General features: G+C 42.0%; 1 pseudogene; it reads left to right on the top strand.

Moving 5' to 3' along the window:
• The first annotated feature begins 7,842 nt into the window (after window positions 1-7,842).
• LOC132693062 (vacuolar-sorting protein SNF8 pseudogene) lies at window positions 7,843-8,581 on the top strand (annotated as a pseudogene).
• Window positions 8,582-10,464: the final 1,883 nt, after the last annotated feature.

The following is a 10,464-nucleotide window of genomic DNA, read 5'->3' as shown; positions in this document are numbered from 1 at the left end:
CGAGCAGCTCCACTCCTAGGTGGTCACCAAACAGAAATGCTTATATTTGGTCACCAACAGACACACGTGTTACTAGCGGCACTAATCATAAAAGTCCCCAACTCGGAACTGCCCACATGCGCATCCACTAAGGATGGAGAGACATACTGTGTATGTCCTCCCAGTGGGAGGCTGTACAGCAAAGAGGATGCAGGAGTCATGACAACAGGAGCGAACCTCAGAAAACTGAACGAAAGCAATGGACACAAAAGAGTGCTCATGTGTGATTCCATGTGATTCCATTTATATACAGTTCAAAACCAGGCAACACTAATTTTGGTGTTAGTTGTTGTCTTGGTCTGTTCCAGCGGCTCTACCACAACACCACCGACTGGGTGGATAAAACAACAAACATTTCTTTCTCACGGTTCTGGAGGCTGGGGAGTCCAAGATTAAGGCACCGTCAGAATCAGTGTCTGCTGAGAACCTGCTTCTGGGTCCACGGGCGGGGTCTTCTTGCTGTGTCTTTTCATGGCAGAGGGGGCAAGGGAACTCTCTGGGTCTTTTTTATAAGGGCATTGATTTCAATAAACACCAAAGGCCCTATATCCGAATACCATCACACCGGGGAGTAGATTTACAACATACAAACTTGGAGAAGGACGTAAATATTCAGTCCACAGCAGGCCAGAATAGGGTTACCTTTGAGGCATTATTCTGTTGACCAAGGGGGCACAAATCTGAGGAGGGCCTGGTCTTCAGATATTCTGGGAGTGTTCAGTTTCTTAATTTGGATGATGAGTACTTGTGTGTGTTCAACTGTCAAAATGCATCAAAGTGTACATTCCTTACATTTTTTAAGTGGTTAGTTTTGAGAGACAGAGTGAGTGGGGGAGGGGCAGAGAGGGGGAGGGGGGCAGAGAGGATTGGAAGCGGTCTCCTTGCTAACAGCACAGAGCCTGATGCAGAGCTTGAGCTTACAAACCGTGAGATCACTACCTGAGCCGAAGTTGGATGCTCAACTGACTGAATCGCCCAGGTGCCCCAACATATTGCATTTTTATGTATTTATTTCTTCAATGAAAATTGAAAATATTTGCCCATATTAGACACTAATAAAAATCATTGAAAACCCTTTGTTTACTTATAGAATGTATAGCTGCTCCTTGACAGCTTTGTTGGTATAGACATCAATTCTGATTCTCATTTTCCATATTTATAAAGTGTGGATAATAGTACCTGCTTCACAGTAGGTAATATAGGTGAATGAGATTTGAAAATGATGAAATGGTATACAAATTGCTAGGGGGATGATGCCTTGCCCCCACTCCTGATGTTTCTTTCTTATTAGCACGACAGCCCTGCTCTCCCCTACTAACCGTTCACTCCCACCAAGAGGGGAAACTGGTAAGTTTGACAAGTATGGTACATCCCTCTTCAATCTTTCCCCCTTGGAAAACCCCTTGTCTAGCACAGAAGGTTATTGAACCTTAAGGGGGTTGAGTGCATTGTCCAAATTTAGATAATGAGTAACGGATAGAATTTGAACTCAGGTTTCTGACTACAAAGATCATGCTTTTAACCATTTCATTATATTAGCTGCCTAATAAGTAATATATTAACATGAAATAAATGCTGATTTGTATGGTCCAGCTAAGAATACGATAGGAATTCAGGGAAGGGACTCTCCTGTAGTGTCTATGATCCAGGAAGCAGGTTTTCACCAGACACTGAATCTGTAGTTAAAGATGACTACACAAGAGACTACAGGGGTCAACTCCTGCTAAATTCTCTCCGTTGTAAACTCCAGGAGTCAATACAGCTGAATTAGCACTGACCTCTTTCCAGGGCACACTAGAGGAGGTGTCTGTTGGCCAAAACAGCCAGCGGAGTTTAACTTCACTGTCACTTGCCTGGGCCCCAGGACTTGCCCAGTTTCTCCCTTGGTTTAGCTGCATTTTGCCATTTACTTGTGTTGGTGTTTGCTTTGAATTCTTCAGTGGGATTTACCTCATAAGCCATTCTAAGGTATGAGATGGGACAGGAAGCTTATTTTCAAGCACCTGACATCTGAGAATATGCAAAGGGCATGTTACCAGCATTTCACGAAGGAAGATTATTATTTTTATTGAGGTATAATTTATATTCAATAAATAGCATTGATCTTAGATGTTCAGTTAGATGGGTTTTGACAACTTTATGCACCCACACAACCACTACCAAAATAATAGAACACATTGTCACCCCAGAAACATACTGTATGATTGTGTGTGTGTATGTGTGTGTGTGTGTGTGTGTGTGTGTGTGTGTCTGGCTTTTTTCACTCAGCCTAATATCTTGACATTCATCTGTGTTGTTGCATTTATCAGTGATTCATTTCTTTTTATTATCAAGTAGTATTCCATTGTATGGATGTACCACAATCTGCTCATCCATTCTCCTGTTGGTGGGCATTTAGGTTATATATATATATATATATATATATATATATATATATGGCTTTCGGCTTTTATGAATAGGTCTGTGAACATTTTATGAAAGTCTGTGTTAGCATACGTTTTCATTGCCCTTTGGGAAATACTGAGGAATGGAACTCTTGGGTGACAGGATGGATGTAGGTCTATCGTCGTAGGAAACTGCCAAATAACTCTCCAAACCGTTGAACCATTTTATAGTCACACCATCAATGTTGCTGTGCATCTCAACGGAAAATTTTTTACAAAGCCAACTATGATGACACCTTAGTAAAGAATATCACAGTGACTAGGGTGGGAAAGATTCTGTGGGAATCATTTGGAGGGAGGACAAAACAGCCAACAGAAGGGAGTGGATTGGCACTCACCAAATAGTATTCATCAGGAAGCCAGCCTGAGGGGACCACGTGGGCAGCAGGCTCCATAGCTACCAGTCAAGGCTGTGTTCTCAGCTGATGACATTCATTCCACACGCCAAGCCCTCTGTCCATGATCCAAGCAATCTGGGCAACTTATTGTTTTTCCTCAAGTTGTGCCTCATTGAAATTCTTTTTGGAGTGTCCCTTTCAGTCACAAGTTCTCTTTCTTGTCTGGAAGCCAAGATCGTGAAGCTTAGTACAGCAGGGCCTTTTGAACTTGCGCTGTGGACCTCACCTCTAGCTATAGTATCAAAGCTGGCTAACCTGCCCCAGGTCCTGATCACCTCTCTCTTTGCTTCCACAAGGTTGAGAGCAGGTTATTGTTTATCTTTCGGCCTCCTCCCCCCGGGTTACTTTTAGCAAGGTTTCAGTTTGTTTTTTATGCTATTATATTCAAGGGAGGGCAAAGCCTTTGGCTCTGTTTTAACATGTTTTCCTTCTAAGACAAAACTTCATTCTCTGTGAGTTTTTCTTTTAGGTTATCATGACACAGGCCAAAACTGGTGTGGAGTAGCCCTCAAAAGAATTAATCTTAACTTTCTTCAGGCATGGCTGATCCTGCCTGTATCTTCCTATTGATTCCATGGTATTAGTAAGAATTCTTGCTAGAGGAGGTGGCCAGTGTTATTCTTTAGCCAAACTCTAGATGACAGGCTGAGGGCTCCAAATTTGGGCACAACTAGGTTTCAACATCTATTACCCTTATTCTGTTCCTCTAATTGGCACACACTGTCAAGTACTTGGTGATAAAAATACAAGCCCCCATTTTCTTCCTCTTCCTTCCCTTACAATGAAGGATTTGTCCCTCCTCCTTTCAAAGGCAAATTCATCCACACGTGTTCTGGTTCCCATTCCATCCTGCCTTCGAAGAGAATGTATTCAATTGGTTATTACCTGCAGCTGAAATGACTATCCTTCGAAATTCAGGAATTTAGTTTCTATTTTCAGTATATAGCTGTTGCTAGAAAGCAAGTTCCCAGTAAAAGACTATGTTCCCCAACCTTCCTGGCCTTTAGGTGAGGTCACATGACTAGTTCCTGTCAATATAATGTGATCAGAAATAATGTGGATCGCTTCGTGACCAAGTAGCTTAAAAAGCAGGAGTGCTGTTTCTCCCTTATGCTCACTTGATAAAAGGGGCACAGCAAACATGGAACCATATACTCCTGATGAGGGGTCCACAAGATGGCTGGAGCCTGAGTCTCTGAATCTTCAGTTGGAGAGTCCCACCTGCCGTTAAGAGCTTCTATCTTAAGAGTTCTATCTTAAGAACTTTGTGTGACTGAGAAATAAATTTCTATTGTGTCTGACCTATTATATATTGCCGGATCCTTTTGTCACAGTGGTTACCATTAATCATGACCCTAATTCTTCTTTCCTTGACCTAATAAGGTCAAGAATCATGACCTTATTCTTCTTTCCTCGACATCTTCTACATTTCTCTCTACTGGAATCTATCTGCATTCAGACATAACCAAGCACTGCCCATCCTAAAACCAAACCTCACGAAAAAACTTCCTTTGACTCCACGTTCCTACTCAGTTTTCTCTTTACTTCCTTTCACAGACAGACAATTGTATTAGGAAAGTTGTCTATACAAAGTCTTCATTGCTTGCTTCCAATTAACTTTTGACCCCAGTGTATAGGGCTTCTTTGCCACCCTCCATTAAAACTGCTCTTGCTGAAGTCCTTAATAACTGCCATGTTTCTAAATCCAGCAGACACTTTTTGGTTCTTATTGTAATTCTCAGGACTTAACCCAGTTGATCACTCCTGCCTTCGCTACATACTACCTTCTCTTGGTTCCTTGAGACCAATCTCTTACAGGAATGTCTCACAGGCTTTTACAATTTATCATCTCCAAAACTGATCCCCAACACCTGCCCCTCGTTTTCCATCTCAATAAGTGGCACTTCCATCTACCCAGTGGCTCATGCCAGAAACCTGAGGGTAACTTTTGATCTATCCTTCTTTCTCACCACCCATAACCAGTCCATCATCGTATCCTGCCAATTTTACCTCCTTAGTTTTCTCAAATGTTCACACTCTTCTTCATCTCCCCACATCTTCCCCACATCCCCTTCCATTCTCCATATATATGATTAAAAATATAAATCAGATAATGTCACTTTCCTCTTAAAATTCTTCAGAAAATTCCCACTGCACTTAGGATAAATTCCCTAATCCTTAATATAGCATACAAATCCTCACATGATCTCACCCCTGAAACGTCTTTAGCCTTATCAAGCACTCACTTCCCTTTGCTCATTGTTTCTCAGCTTTTCTTACAAATCTTTGAAATCAACAAATTCTTTCCTAGCTCAGAACCTCCCTAACTGCAAGAACAAAAATCAACTCAAACTTAAGCAAAAAGGAAATACAGTAGCTCGTATGAGAAGCTTAATAAGCAGGTGACTTCAGGCATGGCTTATTCCAGGAACTCAAATTATGACCTTAATGCTCTGTTGCTTCATGTTTTAGCTCTGCTTATCTTTGATTTGATTCCTTAACGTGGGCTGTCATCATGGAGGCAAGATAACCACTGTCAGAGATTTGTGTAGTAAAAAATTAATCTTACCCTAAGAGAGGTCCAGACTTTTCCCTTGGCTTCTGGGAAGTAATTTCCAGGCCCTTGGAATGTCATGCTTGATAAGACATGTTTGCCTGGGGGCCATAGACCAGCCAGACAATAAAAATATGAGTTAGGATGGGTATTAGACCAAAATCAGCAATGGGATTTAAGATGGAGACTTTGAGTCAGGTGCCATTAGTTGACCTCTGGAAACTGAGATCAGTCCTAAGTTCAATGAATCATGCTTAGGTGATGAAGCCCTAATAAGAACTCTGGACACTGTGTGTGTATTGTTACACATAGACGCCTAAATCCACAGGGAGAGGACAACTGGAAGCTCCAGCTTTGCTACCCTCCTGGCCAGTGTGCCTATTCCTTTGGCTAATCTTAGTCTGCACCCTTTCCCTGAAATAAACTGTAATCACGAGTACAGCAGTTTTGAGTGAGTCCTCTGAGTCCTTCTAGTGAATTATCAAAAGTGAGAGTAGTTTTGGGAACTACCAAATTTGTTTTTGGTGTCAGAAGTGAGGGTGGTCTTGTGTGGACTATGCTTCCTCTCACTGTACACAGTGGGCTCTCACATTATTACACATTCTTAGTCTAATAACTACAGCTAAATGGTTCTGTGTTTTTGGTATTCTGTAAGAAAAGTTCCAGGGAACATCTCAGCTAGCTAGCTTGAAATGAACCAATCACCATTGCCTGGGAAGGAGAATGCTGTGATCAGTCTCAGTCAGATATCTGTCTTACTACAGGAAATGAGTTCCCTGCAGGAGAGAAGGTTTGGATTACCAAAAGAAGGGGGATAGGGATGCTGGGTGAACAAAAACAACAGACATTCAATAGGGGACTTTAATGTCAGCATCTTCCTCTGTAACACTCCTGATTCTTACTCACGCCCCCCACCATCACCACAACTTTCTAATGACTAATCTACTCCTCATTTAGGTTTCAGATTAAATGTCCCTTCAACAGAGAGGCCTCCTTCCTTCATTTCTTTCTATCAGAAAATGTTTTACAGCCCTTGTCAGTTTGTGATTCTATATTCGTTTGTGTGACTCTTAGTTTAATACTTAAAGTCACCTTAATTCTAAGCTGTATTAAGACCCACATCTATACTGTTCATCACCTAGTTGGTACTTAAAAATATCTGTGGAAGGAATGAATAAAAATGAAAACTAAAATCTGTTAATGGATTGCCTGCATCTCAGATCTTATGCAAACTCTTCAAATGTTCCTTTTTAGTAAGAGGTCAGTAAATAAATGAATATCTGGTTAAACTATGGACTCAGTTGTTGGGACAAATAAAAGAAACTTGCCTCAATTTTGCCATCAAGAATTCAAAGAACTGCATAACCCTTTGAAGTAAAACTCATTGGGTGAATTACCTCATCATCTTTTACAAAACAAAATATGTAATAATTATATGGAAATATGTCTCTTGATAAACTAATATAACCACGTGCCTCATCCTGCAGAGTGTTTTAATCAGATTTTAGCCACACAATAACCCACTGAAATAAGTAATGTAGGCAGATGTTTCTTTCATCTAACGGATGAGAAAAAAAAAAAAAAAGTCTGAGAACCAGAAAGGTAAGATGAATTACTCATGATCATGTGGAGAACTTAGTAATCAAAACAAGATTATTACTCAGCAATCCTGACGCTTAGTTCTATATGCTTTCTACCAACCCAATGTTGCTCATTCTCTCAGTCTTCTGGCAATACACATTGTTGTCCCCTACAGTTGTCACACAGTATTCAATGTAGTGAATTTGAATATGAATAAACTTTAAATCTTCCCTATTTTGTGGGCATTTCTGATTATTTGGGCTTTTACATTCTTTAGAACAGTCCCCAAGTTTTAGTTAGGGACTTCATCCCCATTCTCAGTCCCAGTGGTTCGGTGATTTTCCCATTCCCAACCCAGAGGTGTTCTGGCCAATGAGAGCCTAATATTCTCTAGGCTGTAGATTTGGATAAAGGGTTGACACATGCCCATAACAGCTTCTAAGATACAATGAAATCTTTGCTAAAGCTTTGGGATAAGGGCAGACACTCTTTCTCAATGGACTTGAACCCAAGACAATATAAAGCTGGAATTTCTGCCCTCATTTGCTTCCATTTGGAACCTGAGGCTGAAGATAATCGGTGGAAGGCAGAGCTAAGAGATGAAGAAAAATCATATCCTAATGAAACCTTTTGAACCCTGAACCTAACAGTTCCCACACTATCCCTGGATTTTTAGTTACATAATCCAATAAATTCCTTCTCCTGAGTAAGTCAGTTTGAGTAGGATGTTCTGCCTTTATCATTTAGAAAGATCTTAACTAAAATACCCTTTAATAATGGGGAGACCTGGGTCCTGGCAGCGGGCGGCCCATGAACCCAGGCAGGGATGCATTGCCACAGAGTGGGAGCTGGTCCCATCGCCAAGAAGAAACTTGCAGAGGCCAAATATAAGAAGTGAGGAACTGCCTTGGCTGAGGACCAGCTGGCCCAGATGTCAAAGCAGTTGGACATGTTCAAGACTAACCTGGAGGAATTTGCCAGCAGCACAAGCAGGAAATTCAGAAGAATCCCGAATTCTGGGTGCAGTTCCAGGACACGTGTGCCACGGTTGGGGTGATCCTCTGCCCTCTGGAAGAGGATTTTGGCCCAAGATGGTAGGTGTGGGAGATTTCTATTATGAGCTGGGAGTCCAGATTATTGAAGTGTGCCTGACCCTGAAGCACAGGGATGGAGGTGTGATAACTCTGGAGAAACTACAACAACAGGTGTTCAAAAGGAAGGGGCAGATTCACACAGGCTATCAACCAAGACAACCTGATCAGGGCCATCAAGAAACTAAAGGCACCTGCCACGGGCTTCCGGCATCATCTCTGCGGGTGGCACCTACCTCATTCAGTCTGTTCCAGCTGAGCTCAATATGGATCACACTGTGGTGCTGCAGCTGGCAGAGAAAAATGGCTACGTGACTGTCAGTGATAGCAAAGCCAGTCTTAAGTGGGAGGCCAAGTGAGCCCGGCAAGTGCTAGAACACCTGCTGAAGGAACAGCGGGCCTGGCTGGGAACTGCAGGCCCCTGAGGAGACTCACCACTGGCTGCCAGCTCTCTTCACTGACCTCTGCTCCTAGGAGAGGCCCTCCCCTGATTCTGGGAGTGCAGAAGGGGGCACAGCAGCAGGCAGGGAGGAGCTGTTGGTGAATAAAACCTGAGCAATTTTTTTTAAGGAAATAAATAAATAAGTAAAATATCCTACGATAATAAATTTTTATTCAGTTGTATTTCCATACTCTTTCTTGATAGGAAGAGAAAAAAAAAGTGGAGTTCCAGCTAGTCCCTACAGAGTTGCATTGCATGTAACAATAGATCTGGCTACAACCCCGACCCCCCAACAACAAAACCCACACAAACCAACCAACCAACCGGGAAGTCACTTTACTAAGATTTAGTTGCATGTCCCTTGTCTGAAGAGCTTTATCCGGTGCCATTCTTCTTCAGGTTAATGATGAAAGGGTGCCTTCTCTCACCCCTTGGACAGACTCAATCCCTATTCCTGGTGTCTTACACTGCCAGCTGGTAAGCCTTCCAGAATTTCTCCCAATGAAATTTGATGCTCCAGATGGCCTTAGCACAGCTGATGATCCCTCTAGCTATCTAGGTCTACCCCTTCCTCCTTTCTGTCAAATGTCATTGCAAATATGTTCCAGGAAAAACTTGCTACAAGTCTTTCCAATCTTAGAATAGAATCTCCAGGTACCATCTATTTGCAAATAATATACCTGTCCAAAGTGAAGCCTAACTAATGACTCATTTTTCTGATTGCCAGCCTCACACAAATAAGAATAAGGAGAAATACTATAGGAATTCTTTTAAGGTCAGAAGAATCTAGAATACAGAACCATTTAGTTGGCAATAATGGTTTTAGCACAAGATGTTTTTAGATTTTCTTTTAAAAATTAAAAGTCTTTGGTATCCCCAGGATAAGATGAATTTAGCCTGCCCTGGTTAGTGACTCTAGAAACTACTTGTATTTTTAATGTTGATTTATTTTTGAGAGGGAGGGAGAGAGAGAGAGAGAGAGAGAGAGAGAGAGAGACAGAGATGGTGAGTGGGGGGAAGGGCAGAGAGACAGAGACAGAGAATCCCATGTAGGCTCTGCACTGACAGTGTAAGCCCAATGTCAGTCTCGATCTCATGAACTGTGAGATCATGACCTGAGCTGACATCAAGAATCAGACGCTTAACCCATTGAGCCACCCAGGTGTCCCTAGAAACTACTTTTTATTTGCCAAGATGGTGAATGTTTCAACCTTCAAGGAAGCTAACATTGCCTAATTGGATGTCATACTGCCAATAGATGATAGGAACACAATGAATGGTAATGATTTGGTAAAACTTTTTTTTTATCCAGTATTTACAGGACTTCAAATAACAAATTGTGAGATTGGGCTGGTTCTTCTCGAGAGAAGAACCATATATCTTAAAGGGAATTAGGGACTAATGAACAGTTATAAGCCAATCCCTTTCATATGTGCACAATTCATGAGACTAATACTTAAACCATATATGACCAAAGATGTGGAGCCATGTCATTTTCTAAGCTCAACAAAAGTAAAAGGGAGGATTGCCCATGTTATTTATTTTTTTCCACAATGATTCCTAGAATATACATGAAAATGGGAATACTAGGGGTGCCTGGGTAGCTCAGTCGGTTGAGCGGCCGACTTCAGCTCAGGTCATGATCTCGCGGTCAGTGAGTTCGAGCCCCGCGTCGGGCTCTGTGCTGACAGCTCAGAGCCTGGAGCCTGTTTCAGATTCTGTGTCTCCCTCTCTCTGACCCTCCCCCATTCATGCTCTGTCTCTGTCTCAAAAATAAATAAACGTTAAAAAAAAAAAGAAAAAAAGAAAATGGGAATACTAAAGGGTAGAAGTCACTATGGTATATAGCAGAAAAGACTCCGGGCTCTAAAGCGGGGAGCTAAACTTTGGCCCTGTGCAGCCCTCGGCAAGCCGG

The sequence above is a fragment of the Panthera onca genome, chromosome B1 (genome assembly GCF_046562875.1).
Source record: "Panthera onca isolate mPanOnc1 chromosome B1, mPanOnc1 haplotype 2, whole genome shotgun sequence".
Taxonomy (NCBI): Eukaryota; Metazoa; Chordata; class Mammalia; order Carnivora; family Felidae; genus Panthera; species Panthera onca.
This window is presented reverse-complemented; position numbering and strand designations above follow the sequence as displayed.